This window comes from Lynx rufus, unplaced genomic scaffold (assembly GCF_022079265.1).
Source record: "Lynx rufus isolate CCGP_SWC_20201006 ecotype Redwood Valley unplaced genomic scaffold, mLynRuf1.p SCAF_3, whole genome shotgun sequence".
Taxonomy (NCBI): Eukaryota; Metazoa; Chordata; class Mammalia; order Carnivora; family Felidae; genus Lynx; species Lynx rufus.
The window spans coordinates 102,828,617-102,849,694 of NW_025814845.1; the positions used below are offsets into that span (position 1 = coordinate 102,828,617).

At 36.1% G+C, this 21,078-nt stretch overlaps 1 long non-coding RNA gene across 1 annotated transcript in view; it reads right to left on the reverse strand.

The window, feature by feature from the left end:
* Positions 1 to 420: 420 nt before the first annotated feature.
* The window catches only part of LOC124520501 (uncharacterized), a 112,027-nt gene continuing 91,369 nt past the window's right edge, over positions 421 to 21,078 (reverse strand). Inside the window, exons 2-5 of the long non-coding RNA XR_006964328.1 lie at positions 10,987 to 11,203; positions 8,979 to 9,167; positions 2,354 to 2,463; positions 421 to 1,763 (exon numbers count right to left, since the gene is read on the reverse strand). This is a non-coding gene — a long non-coding RNA (uncharacterized LOC124520501). The remainder of the gene's footprint in view (positions 1,764 to 2,353; positions 2,464 to 8,978; positions 9,168 to 10,986; positions 11,204 to 21,078) is intronic.

Consider the following 21,078-nt stretch of genomic DNA (forward strand, 5'->3'; position numbering starts at 1 on the left):
TGAGCCATCCAGGCACCCCCATGAACCGGTTTATGAAACAAACCTGCTAGCATTCAGGATAATTCTTATTGCCCTATTAGTTAGACTTGCATTAAACAACATTAAAAAGATGGAGATAATTACTATCTCAAGCACCTTGCCACACATATTTATACTTGTTGGTCATAATTTTATGGCTTTAGCTTGAATAAACATTGCTTTATTGCTTTTAGCTTTTAGCTTGCGAATGCATGGTGATTATATTGGTGAGGTAATGGAAATATTTTAAAATTCTTCCTCTTTTACCTATTAAAACGAACCAAAGTTTACAAAAAAAAAGGCTTAACATGCAAAAATAAAGTATGAGTAATTATAGTAATGTCTGTGTAGTTTAGTGACACAAGAACAACACACAATGTGTCATTTTCATTCTCAGCCGACCTTCACTTAAATAGAAATTTATTAATGGGTTTTTACACAGAAGAATGAGGTACACAGATACAGGTCTGGGCCCTTAGTCAACTTGTGAGTACATTTTGCAGTATTATATTTTTAACCTTATTCTGTCTCATTTATTACAAGGAAAAGTATAATACAAATGGAAAATACTGGTTCCTCAGTAATAGTCATCTGACAAATTCAGCTGACAAATGAGTGTATTTCTGGAGATTGAACTGAAAAATATGTATGTAAATGAACAAAGAACAGAAAAGAGACTAAAAGTAGCAAGAATATAAAAATATTCACTTATTTTTGAGTGTGTGCATGTATGTGTGTTATAGATGTACTGATGATATAAAACCAGCAAGGACTATTCTCATTTCAGCACCAGCAAAGAACTAAAATCAGAGAGGAACAATAGCCTTTATTCACTGATGATTCAACAGACTGAAGATAACTTTTCCTCAGCACACTTGGGGATTTATAGACAGAAAGTGGTTTTGATTATTTTCTGAATGAAGTCCCATCTGACATAGTAAGGAAGAATCTAAAATGTCACCAAATATCACCCCTAAAAGCTTAAGAGCAGATCAAATATAAACTTTTTGAAATATCCCACCCTTAGTATTTATTTTATTTACACTGGGAAAAAATATCTGCTTATCTACGGAGGAAAAAAAAAATAACTAAAGTGGTATTACCACTTTAGAAATCTTTCATTATGTTACCTTTTTTGAAGGGTGTCTAACAACAGCACTTTTTCAAATAAAAATACACAATATATTGGACAGTAAGTATTCCGATAATATTAATTCATAAAAATCATTAAGAAGCTTAATTTGTCATTCCTGTTAGTTTAAAACTACTCTAGATAATGAAAAGAGACAAGAAGGTGCAACGTGGTCCCTAAAATGGAGACTTTTGTGTGATTATAAAGTTAAATATTAAGATATTTTTGGTTAATGAATGAGAAAGTAACACAGGACTGAAATAATTAAAAGGGAGAATAATCGTTTGATGGCTTAATAGATAAGGTTTCACTCAAATTACATCACTCCATTGCTTGAAATCATTTGATGGCTTCTTACTTCCTATGAGATAAATTTCCATGTCTGTATCTGGGCATTTAAGCTTCTCCCTAATGTACTCCCAGTCTAATCTTCTTAATTTATCTTTTCCCACAGATTCTTCTCTAGAGCCATACTTGCTGGTCCCCCAAATTGCCCAGCATCACCTCATTTCCATGCTTTTTCTTTTCCTGTCTCCTCTCATGGCAAGAAAGTCTTCTGCAACCTCCCAGATAGGACACATTCTTCTTTCTCCTCCAAATCCCCATCCCGTGTCTGATAGGGTCAAAGAAACATTATCTTACTAAACATTCCAGAATTCATCCAAGAAAGATAACTGTCTATGCATAGAAACAAACATTGATAAAGTTACTGAAAAAAGAGATGAGCTCCTAAAGTGAGGGAAATAAATCCAAGAGCTAACCTACTCTGGTCAAGAATAAGCAGGAAAAGGGGGAGAGAAAAGAGAAGGTGTGTGAGCCACGGTGGATGTGCAGTACTGTGGATTTGCTCTGGAAATTATATAATCCAGAATATATGACATCCTATTTTAGTCAATGTTTCTGTGATATCGTAATCTCTAAAATCTTTGGTAGATTATGCCACACACAGAAGACCTTTTGAATATTTTCCTTGTCTTTTATTTTGAAATAGAAGAAAGAATATAAAGTCCATATTTGTTTAACTGCCAGCAAGAAGATGAATGAAGAGACTCAAGATTCAGGATTAAAAAAAGAATCCAGGAAGAGCAGGGAATAGGAACAAGAAGTGGCTAGAGAAATAGCTTTTCCTTAGGATTTAACAGAATTCTTAGGGATAATGTGGACTTTCCACAAAGCATAAACTGGGAGTGTTGCTCAACTTACCTGTAGGGTGACCAACCACCTCAGGACCTGGCACTGAGGCCTTTCCTGGGATAAAGACAGTCAGTGCTGCAACTGGAAAGTCTCAGGCAAAGGGAGATGAGCTGTCCACCCTAATGAGAACAGAACGACACTGACATAAGGTACCTCACACGCAGTGTCCTGAATGGTTAGTGCTCATTCTCTTTGTAAAATACTTAATGAAATAGTGATATAACATTTTTTTTTCAGTAAACATGCACACACATGCATACCTGATCTATAATACAAATCTGCACACCCTCAAATAATGACCTAAAGAGACTTTATACTTAATAATTACATGAATAATTTTTTCAGGGAATTTTCTTCATTCTTCTTTTGGAGTTACCTTTAGGTCATTGATTCTCAACTGGTAGTGAATTTTGTCCCCTTCCCCAAAGGAATTCGTCAATGGCCAGAGAAATTTGTGATTGTCAGAACTTATGTTTATATGGGTGGCTCCTGGACTCTAGAGGCCAGGGATGCTATTGAACATCTTACAATGTACAATACACCCTCACCCCACCCGAGGAAATATTTGATCCAAAATATCAATGATGCAGGTTGAGAAATCCTGATTTGGATCCTGAATCATATTTTTTCTATCATAGTATTAGCAAATTATTGGCTTCACATGAGAACTTGATATTTAAAACCATTAAGATCATTTGAGGAGAAAGAGTGGCACTGTTTCACCAAGCACTCTTTCCAGGCTAAGCACAGGGCAGTGATAGGTAAAATAATTTTAAAACATCAAAAGAAGTATCCATAAACAAGATAAGAATCTTTATGGACCAGAAGTGGAATAGAAACACACAGCTGTAGTCTGGGCTTGCTGGGATCTGGCTCCGAAAGCAAACAAGGCAGCCAGAGTTCAATTCTGTGGAGAAACAGGATCCCAAATGCACCATGCCCGGCAGGGGACCAGCGCCAGACTCAGCTCCTGATTGCAACATTCCATGAGAAAGATAAAAGCTTTTATGTTGCTCCTGAGCTGTAGCTTTTATAAGTTCTGTATTCGTCAGTATAGCCTAGATTATGCTGTTGACAAGCAGCTCCACCATATATCGGACTAAAACAATGAGAGCTTATTTCTTGCTCAGCTACATGTGCACCATAGGTTGATAAGGTGTCTGTGCTCATTCTAGACCTAGGCTGACAAAGAAGCCACTGTCTCTATATGTGCTGGCATCCAGGTCCAAAGAAGAACTCTAGAAGGTCTTGCATCGGCAACTGTATGCTCTGGCCTGGTAGGAAGATATACCACTTTGGGCCAAAAGTTATTAGCTAACACTCATCACTTGGCCCCAGGAAGTACAATTCTATCATGTTCCTGGAAAGAGGATTAACTGCACTAATGAATGCCACAAGCTCTGTATCTAAAATTCTTAGAAGAAGCATAAAAAGCTGAGAACCGGGTATGGCAGGCTGCTTGCTTGTTCAATGACTGGCTCTCTGATAACTTCAATTTTAGAATAGGTTAGAAGCTTCAAGTTATGAGTATGAGATCTGAGCATAATGTGAGGGCCCTTGATGAGGAGGACAGGAAGAAACTGACTGTATATGTATCATTTAATACAGGTAGGGAAGAGTGAAGGAAGAGAAAGAAAATATCCCCTACTTAAGATCATCTTGCAATCTATAATCTCAAGGCACCCAAGGAAACCCAGTGATATTTCCAATTTTCCACTGCCGGACAAATAGTGGGATTTCACAATCTTGCTGTCTTATAATTAGGGCTGGAATGTGAAAACAAGTGATGTATTCCAATTCCAAGTTGGAGATTATAAAAGCTGATGTATGATCTCCCATGTTCTTTTCTTTCCATAATGCAAAAAGGTATATTCCAAATAGTATAAGGTCCTATAGCCTATATATGACTGAGAATAATGTAGAGCAGGTCCCCCAGTAGATTTGAAATTGATATGTGGTATGGGCTCCTGGATGGCTCAGTCGGTTGAGCCTCTGACTCTCGATATTTGCTCAGGTCATGATCTCACGGTCGTGGGATCAAGCCCTGTCTTGGGCCCTCTGAGGGTGTAACCTGCTTGGGATTCTCTCTCTCCCTCTCTCCCTGCCCCTCCCCTGCTCTCTCTCTCTCTCTCTCTCTCTCTCAAAATGAGTACATAAACATTAAAAATTTTGATATGTAGCTTAAGTAAGTTATCTGTATGTATTGTTTTAATCCACTGAAATTTTGTTATTATGAAGAAAATGTACTTTATCATTCAACTGATAGTTATTCAGTTGATACTTATTGAGTGCTTAGGAAATTTTAAACATGGTACATGTTTAGCTAGGCTTTCAAAAGAATGGAGGGTGTGAATTGGTGAAGATCATGGTGGAAGATGTTCCAGACTCTGTGAATAGCAGAGGTAGAGTGTTAGCCCAGTGTATTGTTTGACATGGTCAAACAGATGAGGGTGTTTGCTTGAGTGTATAGGTAATATCAGCTCGAAGGAAAATTTCATGAGAGAAGGAATAAGATGTAAATTATAATAAGGAAGGGGGCATCAGTTAATGAAGAATTTTTGGTTCTAGTGTGAAGAATTCAAATCTTGCGCTCTTGAGAATAATTTAGGTTCTTTTAGAGAAGAATGCCACGTTGAAGTTGTGCCCACATATTAGTTGTTTTTAATAATGATTAACCTAGTAGTCATATTTGGATGATTTAGAATGTGGAGCAGACTGCAGAACTGTTATAATAAGCTAAGTGTGAAATAGAGAGTATAACTCAGGTATTGGTAGTGGGAATGGTATAACCTTGAGAGTGATTTACAAAAGGGACTATTAATAGGACTTTTTGATTAGTATACATGAGAAAGTTAGGAGGGGGTAAATTAAACTAAATAAAGCCCCTCCCCCCCAAAAAAAAAGAAAAGAAAAGAAAGTCAGAATCAAAGTCACTTGCCTGGGAGACAAGTAAGGTGTTTCGTTTGCAAGAGAAAGTGATGTTAGACTACAGATTTTAGAGTTGGAGAGACATCTCATAGTGATATTGGAATGCAATTACAATTCCATGGTTCATATGGGAAGTTAGGACCGGAGATACAGATTTATTAACAAACATTTTATTTATTCCATTGACTTAGTTCACATTCACTAGACCAGCAAACAAAAGTTGCAGTGAGTCACTTGTGTGACACTCAGTAAAAGAAAGGGTAAGGCCAAGTTTTTAGTTATGTTATTCTATTTGTCACTGACAAGCTTTAGAATTTTTAGTGTAAAAAAAAATGGCTACGATTAAGGTAGAGGAGAAAGGGGATTGCCAAAACATAGGGATAATTTGTAATTTAGACTTGCCCTCTTCACCCAGCTTTAAGGAGCTTAACGCTCAACTACAGAACTGGCTTTTGGCTGATCTGAAGAACAAATAAGAACTTGCTCTGGGAGATAATCTTTTTTATTAGCTCCTTTAAAGGTTTTAAGTTATATGTGCACGTTGTGGAATGTAGTCACTGTAGTTACTGCTTTCGAAAATTGTTGACACTTGTATAATTCAAGACTAGATTCATTATGAGTATCCAGAAATACGCTGTGCTTAAGTGAATTTATATTTGCATTCAGAAATGTTAAAAAAAATGAATATTTTCTTCTCGAGCCATGGCATTTATGATCTTTGTTGTATGGCTAGAAGCTCAAATAAAAAAAAAAAAAGGGTTAGCTTTATATAAAATACTTAATGCAAAATAGTATAGTGTTAAAAATGCTTCATGTGAACTTGATAGCATGGATCTCATTAAGAAATAAGCAACTAATTCTTATGTATTTTATTACATGAACAAAGGAACCAGCTACACATGGGCAATAAATTTCAATCAATGCTAATTTTTCTATTATTTTCATAATATTTTTATTATATGAAAAAGTAGAGCAATTTTCATATCAAGATTTCAGGAATCTTGACAAACATTGTATTATCATCTAAAGGATAAAATAAATGTTGCTGACAATAGCAGGTAAGCTAAATTATTTAAAGTAATAATGTGCCCATGATTGAATGTATATTAATTCTGCTTTTGGAGAAAAAGCTATTTCTGACTGAATTATTATTATTATTACTGAAGGAGAAATTCTTCCAGACTACAAATCCCCAAAATAAATAAGCTATGTATGATCCAAGTATTTAGGATTCCTAAGTCAGGTATTTTGCTGAGATTTTACACATATTAAATTATACAATAATCTCCAAAATGGTTTTTGTGTATTGATTCAGTCTCCAAATAGTGAAAAATTCTTGATAATTGCTTTTTTTTCCCCCTGACTTCCTAACAAATTTATAATTAGCCATCAGGACAATTGAAATGCTGTTAGACCCAGACAGACCAGATTCTGCTGTCTATAATCTTCTAAGAATTATCCTATTTTCACATAGTCTGGGAATCTGTTCGGGGACTTTTAAGCTATTAAGAAATAAGTGCTTAAACTATGTCTGAAAGCAGATGGTTGAAAACCTGATGGCCAATTTCTCATCCTATGTGGGAGAATTCTTTGTGTGTGACATAGGATGAAAAACAGGCCAAATGATCTCAAAACAACATCATTGGAACATTTTAACTCCATGAAACACATATTTCCAAAGGGAGATTCTGAACACCGTGGAATTTGTTTTTCCTCCCTTATGGGGCAAAGAAAACATTTTCCTTTTTCTTTTTCTTTAATGTTTTAAAAAACAACTAAAAAAGAGCCACGCACATTTTCTTAGTGGTATCATTTTTCTGATAGCTGAGATAATTGTAAATTCTCTTCTGCCGGCCTAGAGGAAGAACATTACTGATTTTATATTTCAGGTATACTCGTGACTTAGGCTTTCACTTTGCTAAGGGAGGAACTTAAAGAATTTACGCCAAGACGAATTATTGTGAGAGTCAAGAATCTGGCTGACTGCTTCATAAGGGTCCCCATTTTGAATCGTAAAAGCAACATGAAACTTTGTCAAAACGTGATAGAAATACCAATCATGTTTTCTATGGCTACCCTAGAAGTCTAAATACTTAGATGCAGAAGCACTCTGGCTACCATTAGCTGCCATGATGATTGGGTGGAAATTGTCAGGACTCCAATCTCACAAGCATAGGAGAGAGAGAGAATATCACTTCAAAATCAGAAATTAACCAATTGCATAGCCCGTACATAGCACGGTTTTAAGGAGTTTAAAATGGTTACTGGTGACCACTCTATGAGATAGCTACTCTAATTATCCCCGATTTAGAGAGAGGAGCTGCTACTCAGAGCAGTTAAGGAACTGAATTAGGTCATACAGTGAGGACGTGGTCAGCTCTGCAGTTCCCACTCTCAGCCAGCGGGGGTGCTGCCTCTCGGGAGCGCGTTGCGGTGTGCCGCGTCACAGCAACGAGGGGTGCCCCTGCTTCCAGCATCACCTTGACTCTTTAAAGCCACAAAGCCATAAAACCTTTAAAGGGCTCATACTTTTCTCCTTGGTTTCGTATAGTAAGGAAAACCCGCTACCAAACAATATACAAAGTTTTGGTTTTTGTTTTTAATTTTTGATCAGTGTGCAAACCAGAATGGTTTTCAGTTTTCATGGTTAACAAAGGTAATAGAATTTGGCGAGGCATCCTGAGAATTCATCATTCTGGAATAGCTATAGACAGAAGTACTATCTGTAAAGAGAAACATTACTTCTAAAGTAAATGTTCAATCTTAAAATTATAGAATTACCTGTGAAAATGAATTACCATAGAATTACCATAGAAAATGAAAAACGAGTAAGAGAGTCTATCATCCTGGTGCTGATCTTGACAGAATTTTATTTGTAACTGTTTATGGGCCAGTGGGTATGATTCCTGGTGAGTTGCCTTGTATAGTACCACACATGTATCAGACTGTGCACATGCACACACTAGCACACAATTACTTATATAGCTAACATAATACAGTGTTTTCCAATTAACTTTATGGGCAAGTTTTGTGACAGAAATTTCATTCTCGTGAATACATTACATTAAGTATTTTGGTTTCAGGGAGTGCAATCTGAATCCATGTGGCTCGTGGATCCTTACCGAAATATAACATGATTTCCAACTCTGCTATGGTCCTGTATTCCATACACTCAGCAATTATGTTATATAGGAAGCCATAGGCTGAAAAACATAGGTTGAAAAACATCTCTGGATCGAACAGCAATGTATTCAAATGGAAGTAAATAAGAACCGGTTATCTCATGAAAATGGCCTCATGTACCAGGTGAAAGACATCTAGATAATTCTGTGGTTACAACTCCAACGAGGTAACGATGCCAAAGCATATACAATATTGTTCATCATTTAAGATTCATCATATTTTGTAAAAAGCATAGTCTCTGTTCTCTTCATTCAGTGCAACTTCTCGAAAGTATGGCCGGAGCAGGAAGAAATGCTTTTAGCTCCCCTTAGAATTGAACCAAGGAAACAGTATGAGGTATATGTACCAACTTCTGAGACTTGTTTCCTGGGAGATCTAAAACATATTTATTTCAGAATATTAAAAATAAACTGTAGGCTAAAAACCATCTACAGATGAAATCAATGTGATTCAAGAACTCTGAGTGTGGAAAATGAAATCACAGTTCTGCAATCAGTGAGTGTAGGTCATCTATGTTGCTTACCAGAGGAAGCAGGTGTGGGAGGTGGTGGTTAGAATAAGGCCATTAGAATGTGCATTGGTGTGGTGCTGTAGGAAAGGAAACTATTTTCTGCTTGTTTCTCTAATTGGAAAAATTATTCTTCTGATGCACAGTTTCTCATCAGAGCATCTTGGAATAACACAGAAGCGGTTACTGAAGAAATGTAGAACCCTAAAATTAGAGAAAGATGAAAAACTTGAGGACCACACAAATAGAGAGAGAATAGTGAGTTCTGTGGTTATAAATATTTAGTGACAGGCATTTTGCAAATAAAATTAGAAGAAGCCACTTCCCACCCATCCTTAAGAATAGAATTAATAAAATCTGCTATTAATATACAGGACTGGAAAACTTGTAAAGCTTAAGAAAATGAAGAATTCTGCCCAGAGATTATTCACCTAGCAACACAAGAGAAAGAGAGAGAGAGAATGAGAGAGAGAGAGAGAGAGACAGAGAGAGAGAAGAAGAAGAAGAAAGAAGAGGAGGAGGAGGAGGAGGAGAAGGAGGAAGATGGAGGGGGAGGGGGAGGAAGGGGGGAGGAAGAAGAAAGAAGGAGAAACTGAATCTTACTTGACTAAGGAGAAAATTAGAAACAAGAAGCCCATGGCATATTATCTGAAATGTGTGGTATATAATTTTTCTTATACTAACTGTGTAATAAGATCTATGTAGTTCTCTTTTTACCGTGTGGAGCCTTTTTTAATGTGATGATCAGGGACCAGCCAATGTTTAGATGGTACACTCGGAAGGGACAACTAAAGAGAGTTCTATCAAGAAATTCTTTGTAAAATGTGGTGAGGACCAGAGGAAATCAACACTACTACCAGTTGAATAGTTACCAGACACATTGAGTGGTTTGGGAGAGTGAGTACCCAGGAGGATGTGTGGCTCTGGTTAGAGGATATTGGCTGGTGTCTGGCCAAGGGATAACAGGTAGGCGGCCAAAGGAATAAATATCTGACGTGTCTCTCTTCCTCTGATTGCTTACATGTGCCTCCTGTTGCCTAAACCCAACCAGAAGCCAAAGGGAAAGGGAATTTGGCTGATACACATTATAGAAGCTATAATGTCCAGTGCTAGAAGAGGGTAGAGAAGGTGGAGAGTAGGTCTGAAGGGGATAAAGGAGAATATAGGGCACACTTAGAAAACATTTTGTAGTTATCAAGTCTTAAATTAAGGTGAGGTGGGTGGGAGAAACCCGGTAGAGTCGAGTCCGGTTCCTGGAACACTTAAACCTAGTCATCAGCAACTTTCATAGAAGAATTGCTTCAACAGGACTTACTTCTTCCTAGCTTTATTTCAACATTCAAGGGGCATTTCCTAGGCTCTGAAAAATCAGAATTCTGCCTTAAGTATTCTGGGAAAAAAACCTCCAGTTCTGAGATTTTTTTTTTCTTTCACATTGATCAGTATACCAACAAATATTAATTAGGTTGTGTAAAAAGAGAAAAGATATGTTTGAGCCAATAAAAGCCCTCATTTAGTCTGTCAGAGATTAAAAAAAAACAACAACAAACCGTATCTTTGTATAATATTATAAAACAATCATCTTGGGGGCCCCACATATATCACACATCTATTTTTATGCAGAGTAATTAATCGTTTATTCTGCCCTAAAGAAAATTTACTTGGAAAGTACAATTTGCTCACTGTTCATATCTTTTTTGAAAGATAAAATGTGGCAAAAAGTTCTGTATGAAGAAGAGATACAAGTACCACACTGTCTTGAAAAAATCCTTTCACTTTCGTCAAGACTCTTACCATCTTCCTGGCATTTTTCAAAAGACACACAAAACTTCCTGAGAATTTATGTTTTGGTCCTTTAAATCAATCTTACTATAGAACTTGACAGAGCATTTTATCAGTAACTTCAAAAAGTGAGAAATTTTAAGTCAAACGTGACCGATCCTTTTCTCCTTTTTTGTTCAAACCCTAGGCTCTCATGTTAATACAAGATGAGTCCCTGCGGATGAGACCATGATGCACTTACCGCTCTCTGATGATTCCTGGCTATTTGATAGAGAGTTCTTCTCAACTCTAATCAGAGAAACACATAGAACATGTTTCTGTGTTTTGTTGCTTTCTCAGCAGTTTCGCCCACCTCTCTACTTTCTAGGTCAGTTGAAGCAGGCTTGGTGTCTCCTTCCACTTGGCAGCAAGCAGTATTAGAGTCTGAAAGTTTACAGAAGAAGGGGGAAAAGAGCAATCTTTTCCTGGAATTAATCACGTTTCAGGTGTTCCCATCCTATCCTCTAAAGATATCATTTCTTTGGTCTCCTCATGCATGGGACTATCTGAACAATATTCTCTAGATTTGGGCTGCTTTACTCGAAATGTGTACAGTTACATCAAACTGTGATCTTCTGTTAACTAAAAATTTGCTTGGATATCTGAATCGATGCCATATCAGAGTACATGAAAGTAAAATGTGACCACCAGTTTGTTTCTTAGTCTAAACTCAGTTTCAAAATATCACTATGGATTATGTATCAATATGTAGCTGCAGGAGAAAATAGTAATCCTAATAGTAAAAGCTGAAACTATTGGAGGTCCTTTTTTTTTTTTTTTTTTTCTCCAGGATCTGAAAAGAATCACCTGTTATCTGTCTCCTCTTTCTCCATGTAGGGAAGTGAGGATGTTTCCAAGAGATGTGCTACAGATGGGGCCCAGAGCAATGCCTGGCAGTAGGGATTCCAAATCACACAGGTTCTGCCAACCACGTGACCTCGGAGGGGCACTCCAGGTGCAGCTATCACTGCTGAATTCTAGCAGTTTGCCCACACAATAGCTTAGAAAACACATGCTCTGGAGAGCAGAGCAAGGGCTACTTGGAAACATAGCATCTTTTACTAAAAAGGCATAGATCGATGTCACTAATGATTTTATTTATTTGGACAGGGTGACTAGAAGAGAATACACAAGGATGGGAACAAGTCATATCTATAGGGAAAGCTATCTCCCCTCCAGGTTTAGAAAGATGTGTAATGTGGAGGCAACCTATATGAGATGAGGAGAGAAAATTCATTAGCAAATTAATTCTGAGAATCTTTGTAAAGCGCTTATGACAGCCATTAAAGTAATCAGTGTTTTTGTATGACAATATAGCTTTTATCCTTACTCAAGGTGTCTCAATTAATGGATAATATTGGGGGTCAAATCTCTTTTCCCTCTTTTAATCTCTCTTCCACTAGTCTCAGTGCCATTCTGTTTACATATTTACAGAGATAGCAAACACTTTAAAATGCAAATCAAGTTCTTAAGGCTTTAGAAGTGTAAGCAAGTTGAAGACAGTACTGGGGAATTTGAAGGGTAGTTTTGTTCATTTGGAATTTCTCACCTTCATCTGTCTGGCCTGATAAAACCAGTAAAAACATATTGTCTTTTTTCCCTCAAAACCATGACGTCTGATTTTTCTTATAATTGTCATAAAGTGTGTGTTTAAGAGATAAATTGACAAAGGAAATTATTCAATGTATCACAATGGCTACGAGAAATAAGCAAAGGATACAAGTTAAATGCTTAGTAAACTAAGATAAATTTTTGAGAACAGTTGTGTGTAATAATTTAAAATTTTAAGTAGAGAATCTGCAAATATATTTTTTTTTCTAGTGTTATTCCACACATTTAGATTTGGGGAAACTTTTCCTTTCCTTTCCCTTCCTTCCTTCCTTCCTCCTTTCCTTCCTTCCTTCCTTCCTTCCTTCCTTCCTTCCTTCCTTCCTTTTCTCTTTTTCCTTCTCCTTCTTCTTTGGTGTAGCAAATGCTTTAATTTTTAAAATCTTTTATTCAACTCAAATGCTAATTTTAATGAAAATCATTTTTTAAATGTAATTTCGTATCTCAGTTTAGTACATTGCTCTGGAAACACATTTTTGACGTAGTGCTTCTTATTCTAGAAGCCTTAAACCTTCCTAAGGAGAATACAGGAGAATGCAACAGCCTCTGTTCTAAATGAAAAATCAGGGAAAACCCACACAAATACTATTACAGTGATAACTATAAAGATTTTATACTGATTGAGGTATTGGCTTTCTCTAAAGAGAATCTTATTTCGTCTGCAGAGCTCACCTTCTCTGGGTGAAAAGTGTTGATTTACTTTTGTCTAGAATTTGTTTTAGCTTGCTTGCTTATCCCCCCACCCCCACCCCAACTCCATTCTTAGCACATATTTTGGATTACCTAGAAAAGATTTTATTAGGAAAATATCATGATTTAAAAAAAACATTTTAATTAAGGTATAACTTGTATACAGTGAAGTGAGCAAATCTTAAGTTGCTTTATAAAGTGTTGCAACTGTGTAACCACCAGCCAGATCCATATACATAACATCACCATCACCCCAGAAAGCTCCCTTGAGCCTCCTCAGAGTCAACACTCCTAGAAAATAACTACTCTTTGACCTCTGCCATCGGAAAGTTGTTTTTCTGCATTTGAATTTTGTACAAATGGAATCATACATATAGTCTATATTCTGTGTGTGGTATTATTTGCTTTGTATTATGTGATCTTTGAGGGTTTATTCCCTTTGCCAGTTTTTTAAAATGTAACTAAGCTTTAATATACTATTTTAATCTTTTTGAAAGTATCCAGTACAAGTCATAAAACCACTACAAAAAGACCATGTATTTTGCAATGACATTAGATGATCAATGACATTGATGCTGACTTTGTTTTGCAATTTGTTAATATAAAGAAAAGCTGCTTCAGACCTTCACATTTCATCTACTCACCCATGCCCCATGTCCATAAGCATCAACTATACCAAAGTCTGGAGAGATCACTTAAGGCTTCAGTTTGACACAGGTAAAATCATTACACATGCACAATTAGCTCAATATTATTTTGATCATGAATTTAGACAGTAAAAAATAGAACAGAACTTGGGTGGTTGTGATGGTTAATTTTATGTGTCAACTTGACCACGTATTTGGCCAAACATTCTGGGAATGTCTCTGAGGGTGTTCATGAACTGAGATTAACATTTGAATTGGTAGACTGAGTAAAGCAGATTGATTTTCCTGTGTGGCTAGGCCTCATCTAATCTCTTGAAGGCCTGGATAGAAGAAAAGGGCCAACCCTCCTGTGAGTAAGCGGGATATCTTCCTGCCTGACACCTTGAGCTGGGACATTGATCTTTTCCTGCCCTCAGAAGCATTGGCTTTTCTTAAATCTGAAGCTTGCCAGCTTTTGGACCAGAACCACATCATTGACTCTGTTGGGTCTCCAACTTGCCTGGGGGCGATCTTGTGACTTCTCAGCCACCATAATCCTGTAATGAATAATTCCTTATAATGAGTCAATCTCAATCTCTCTATCTCTTCTCTCTGTCACTAGCTAACTAACTAGCTATCATCTATCATCTAACTACCTATCTAAGACACAGATTCTGTTGGTTCTGTTTCCCTGGAGAACCCTGATTAACAAAAATGTTGATACTGAAAGCGATTCTAGAGGAAGAGGATTTTAAGGATGATGTTTCTGAATTGGTTCTGGGGTTTCTGGGCTCTTTAATTTGATTAAACATGGCAATGACTTTCCTGTAGGAAAGAGAGCACTGGTAGTCAATGGCATGATCTGGCAATAGAGATATAAAAAAATATTATAATTGGATACTCCTAACCAAGCACTTATGAGAAGCAAGGATCTAGGTGATTGTGTATATATTTTCAAACAGTTTTGGCAAACTAATGAATATAGTGAGATTGTCTGGTTATTCCTAATGTTGCTACAAAATGAGGAAAGAAAAGGATGAGTTCATGAATTCGAATTCCCAGCTAAGGCATCACATAAATGATCTGAAGGCTTCTCTGTGTGCCTTGAAGGAGATCCTTATCTCCTGTAGCAGCATGACTGAGATGATTGAATAAAAAAGAAAAATCCAGAAACATCCTGTGACTCAATGAATTACAACATATATTCAGTTCCTAGCTTTGTAGGGTATCTACTGTTTGAGTGAAGAGATTAACTGGAAAGGAATGGTATCTTGAAAGTTGAAATGGAAACATATGGGAAGACCTTGATGAAGCTGGCAACATTGAACCTCTAAATTCTAATGAGTTTTCTTTGCCAGTGAAAGAGGTGCCTCTCAAAGGGGCACATGCACGCCAAAGTTTATAGTAACACTAGCAATAATAGTCAAACTATGGAAAGAGCCCAAATGTCTATTGACTGATGAATGGATAAAGAAGACGTTATACACATATATAATGGAATAGTACTCAGCCATCAAAAAGAATGAAATCTTGCCATTTGCAACAATGTGGATGGAGCTAGAATGTATGCAAAGCAAACTAAATCAGTTAGAGAAAGACAAATACCAGATGACTTCACTTATGTGTGGAAATTCAGAGACAAACAGATGAACATAGGGGAAGGGAAAAAAAGAGAGAAGGGAAGCAAACCATAGAGAACAAACTGAAGGTTGATGGAGGCAGGTGGGTGGGGAATGGGCTAAATGGGTGATGGGTATTAAGGAGGGCACTTGTTGGGGTGCCTGGGTAGCTCAGTTGATTAAGTGTCCAACTTAGGCTCAGGTCATGATCTCACAGTTCATGAGTTCAAGACCCACGTGGGGCTCTGTGCTGACAGCTCAGAGCCTGGAGACTGCTTCAGATTCTGTGTCTCCCTCTCTCTCTCTCTGCCCCTCCTCCATTCATTCTCTATCTCTGTCTGTCTCTCAAAAATAAATAAATGTTAAAAAAATAAAGAAAACAGAGGGCAGTTGTTTTGATGAGCTCTGACTGTTCTATGTATGTGATGAATCACTAAATTCTACTCTTGAAACCCGTATTGCACTGGACGTTAGCTAGAATTTAAATGAAAATTTGAAAAAAAAAAAAAAAAGAAAAGGAAGAGGCATCTCTACGACCTTTCTGAAGGTATTAATCCTGCATTGTTTGAAGAAATTGTAATGGTCTCCCTTGAGGCAGTCGCCATGCAAGACAATGCTGGGTTTCTTCAGGACCTACCCTCACCACACCTCTTTGCTTCTCGATGTTTCTCTGGAGAACCCTGACTAATAGAGAGGTTGAAATTATTTGGGAAACTGCTTAAAATATTCTCAGCTTTTCTTTAGATTGGCTGATATGTGCTATAAGCTTCAATATCAAAACAATTTCCTGAACAATGTTAACAAAAAAAATTACAAGTTGGACTAGAGAAAAAATTACTTTTCTACGGGAAGGGTGCCCAATTATGACTAGATATAGAGCAAGTTAGGAAGACAGAATGGGTCAGAACTGAAACATATATTGTGTTCTTCCAAGAAGCATCTATTAAGGAGAGTTGAAAATACAGCCATCCATAGTCAGGCTGGAGGCAAGGTGAACTGAAATGCATTTGAACTGAATAAAGAATTACATTGAAAAAGAAAGGTATTATGTAATGGAAATAATGGATACTGCTTTTTAAAGAAGAAATTTCCACATTTGGAAAATTCTTAGAAAAAAGGTACTAAAATAAACTCAAAAGAGCTATTCAGTAGAGAAGATATTAATTGGACGATATTAATTGGAAGATAGAAATTGGATGATATTAATTGGAAGATAGAAATGGATATTGAATTGGACGATGTCCAATAATTTAATGGATATTATTTTTCTATTAAAAGATTAGTGTCCTGGTAATAGTGTGAAAACAAAACAAAACTAACAAAACTACATTTGACAAGTTAGAGGTTAGTGTGAATTAGGAAAAGTCTTAGAGTTTTAAAAAGTAGAAAAATTTCAAGGTTTAATCTTAAATCAAGGCAAAATTAAATTATTTAATACATGACACTAATACATGACACTAATCAGGATGGATGTTGGCTATGACTAGGGCAACGTTTCATAGGTTCCCTGCTCTGCTGGGCAATAATCCTTGAGTTATTCAGGGTCATATATGGAAAGTCCTGGAGGAGAAACAGTATTGAAAGGGGGCAGGGGAACATGGGGCCTCCAAGCAACCAGAATGAAAGTACTTAAATATTTTAACAAGTGTTTTGGCCTTATCTGTGCAGAGTGGTTGAATGTCAGCTGTACCTTAACTTCACTGTTTGCATAATCCTTGCTGGTATTCTTTTTTAGTCATTAGATAAGGAGGAATCTCTAAAGTTGAAACATTCGTTTGCTTTTGAACACCGAAGTCCTTGAACTGGTTTATTTACTGAGATTGAATAAAACCATCCTCTATTACCAGGTGTGTTCTTTTTAAGTCTTTTCGCCTTTTTTTTTTTCCCTACATAGTATAAAGAAAAACTTTAGCTCTACTTTGAAACATTAGTTTCTTTGTTAGACATGTTTTGTAACTAATTTGAATATATTCATTAAGTCATTCATCCATAGATGCATTTGTTCCTGCAACTCTTCATGCGTGCATTCAACAGATTTTGACAAAGCATGAATGTCTCTTCAGTTTTGCTTTTTTATTTTTTAAAAATTTTTTTTTTCAACGTTTATTTATTTTTGGGACAGAGAGAGACAGAGCACGAATGGGGGAGGGGCAGAGAGAGAGGGAGACACAGAACCGGAAACAGGCTCCAGGCTCTGAGCCATCAGCCCAGAGCCCGACGCGGGGCTCGAACTCACGGACCGCGAGATCGTGACCTGGCTGAAGTCGGACGCTTAACCGACTGCGCCACCCAGGCGCCCCCAGTTTTGCTTTTTTAAAAGAATATTTAGATATTCAATTTAGAATATATTTAGAAAAATATTTAGACTATTTTATGTTTAAAATATTTCTCCGATTATAAAATTAGTATTTTCTCCAAGTGGAAAATATATGGCTAATACAGAAAGGTTTTAAGAAAATAAAAATAAATACTCTGGCTCACACTTGATAATACTACTTGGTGGACTTCGATGTTCTTAGAAACAGATCTGTAATTCAAATTGAGTATAAAGTTTTAACTTAATATTTTGACATAAACATGTCATGTGACATTAAAAACAGTGAAAGCATTTTAATATCTCATAATATTTCATAGTATGAATGTTTTATCATTCCCCTAGCAGTTCCCATAAGGCTGAACATATAAGTGATTACGAACAGAACTATGATGAATGAATATATTTATGCATACATATGCACATGAATTTGAGTATTTACTTAAAAAATATTTTACGGGCATCTGGATGGCTCAGTCGGCTGAACGTCAAGACTTCGGCTTAGATCATGATCACACAGTTCATGGGTTCCAGCCCTGTGTCGGGCTCTGTGCTGACAACTCAGAGCCTGGAACTTGATTCGGAGTCTGTGTCTCCCTCTCTCTCTGCTCCCCCCGCCCCACCTTTCTCTCAAAAATAAATAAACATTAAATAAAGTTTAAAAAAAGAATATTTTAAATTAGATTTAATAATGAAACATGATGACAAATTTAAGAATCTTGACACATATTACAAAATTTATCTCCAGGAAAGTTACATTAATTCCTATCACCACCGGTAGGTGATGACTACACTTAGTTTAACTCAGTCTCTAACAGCCATATTGCATATTATTATCAATAAAACTAAAAAATAGCTTTTTTATTTTTTTTGTTATGTGATGACAATTTTTAATCCTAATTGCTTATAAAGAAAGGTGATTTGTGGTGCAATGTTTTATTTCTCTCGTTTTACTATTTTGTTTACATTCTTATTTTACAAAACAGCTCATTCCCCAGTTCTTTCTAAGTGTTAAATACTGTGATTGGTTTTCAGTTTTCCCCAACAGACCTAAGTCCTTTCTAGGCAAGGCTGTTTTGTAATCTTTCTACTCAAAGATTAGAAGTACTCTATTTGCTTTAAAGTTCATTAATATTTCTTTTTGAGAGAGACAGTGTGTGAGTGGGAAAGGGGCAGGGAGAGAGACACAGAATCCAAAGCAGATTCCAAAGCAGAATCCACTGCAGGCTCTGAAGTGTCAGCACAGAGCCCAAGGGGGGGACCTGAACCCATGGGGTGATCACCACCTGAGCCAAAGTTGGACGCTTAACAAACTAAGCCACCCAGGCGCTCCAATATATTTGTGTTAAAGGTTGAATCAATCAATGAATGAATTTGATGGAATAGGTTGCTAATAATTAGATAACAAGGTATTACCTGTCATCTGCTTTTTTTGTAGTGTAATATTCCTTCAAATCTTGAAACAGTAAGAGAAAGCTGAGCTACTTTAGCTAGTTCTCCTAGGATATTTTAAGACAAAAAAACATGCAGTATTTATTTACTACTGCTCTTGAAGATTTAAGCACAATGTCATTGGGGGGGGGAAAGATGTACAGAAACTGATTCACAAAGTCTATACAGTACCATAAGAACAATATTTGCATTCCAAAAACTCTGGAGTAGTAGTTTCAAAAATATTACATTGTCAGTGTAGTGTGCATGTTTTTTATCATATTACTTCAGGACACATTGGTTCAGATTAGACGGCAACTGACTGCTTTCTTTATGCTTTTGGGAAACAACAGCAACCCAAGCTGAAACAGAACAAAACAAAAAAGAATAGAGATTGTATCATCTTTGATTTCTACCTTGTGTTCTAACTCTTTTTCTCAATCATGGCAGTTTTCCTCTCCTTTGTCCTGGGTATATTTAGATTGTAAATAATACTTTTTGAACTGGAACCTCCTGTGTGGTAATGGATTTTCTGGCTCACTCAGAATTTCTTAAAATTTTGACTGCCACTAAAACATACAGAGCACATTTTGATAGACTCTATTGTGACACATGAAGGGATATCATTAGCCAATTTGCCTGTAAGTTGCAGTGCTTAGGTACTTGTTATGGGGCTAAAATAATAATTTTTGAAAAACGTTACAATGACACATATATTGAGCATATGTCAAACATGTATTTCACAAATCAGAGAAGGAAGCAGTGAGACAACAAGGGTGCTTCAAAAGAAGGTACACAAGACTAAAATATACAGTCAGTAAAAGGAAAAGGCATCTATCATAGGTTCAGAACTGACTAATGGCCTAAAGGCCACAAAACCATAATCTTTTTTTTTTCTTATGGTGTAGAAAACATCTGCATCTCTACTTGTCAACATTTATTTGCAATTTATCACTCTTCTACGAATTCAAATCCAACTTTACAAAATTGGACTCCAAGTAAATAGTAAGTTGTACAAAGTTACATATTCTTAGAGCATCTGATGGGGTTGTTAGGTGGGGCTGTTAGAGACTATTCTTATAAGATATTGAAAAATCACACAGAATCTTTTTCATTATTTCCAAGTTTTCAATATTTTTAATAACATAGGAATTAAATGGACACATACACGATACGAAAATGATCTTGTTCTCATCTTTGACATAAAAGGTGTTTAATATTTTATTCAAAGTTTTGAATCTAAGAAAGAAAATACAGCCGATTAAAAAAATGTTCAGACTATAAAATTATTTCTCTCTCTAATCTGATAAATATTTTCCAATGGCTTATTAGGAGTCATTAACAAAAGGATAAAATAGAGATGTAATAGAACATTTGAAGAATTTTAATTTTATTTTGTTTTAAAATCATAAAATATTTTTATATACTATAATATCTTTTATTACATGATATACTAGAAAAATAACAAAATTATATTACTACATAATATAATAGAAAAATAACAAGACCTAAATATATAGTATAATCTAATTTATAGAATAGAATTACTAGTATGGTTAAAATTCCTTGTGTATTTCTTTCCAAATAAAACCAGCTCTCATCTTCAGTTAACTATGAACTTGAATTTTGTGTTTTATAATGCCTTGCTTTCTTTATAGCATTAATAAAGTGTTAGAATGTATATATATGAATTATATAAAATATGAATAATATATAACATAAATAAATATAACATATATGCATTTTCCCAATATGGCATGCTTTGGACATAGTATAAATGCTATCATACCATAGATATTATTCTGACATGATTCTTCTCATTCAAATTTATCTTTTTTTTAATGTTTAATTATTTTTGAGAGAAAGAGAGAGCATGAGCGAAGGAAGGGCAGAGAGAAAGAGGGAAACACAGAATCTGAAGCAAGCTCCAGGCTCTGAACTGAGCACAGAGCCTGACACAGGGCTCGAACTCATGAGCCATTAGATCATGACCTGAGCAGAAGTCG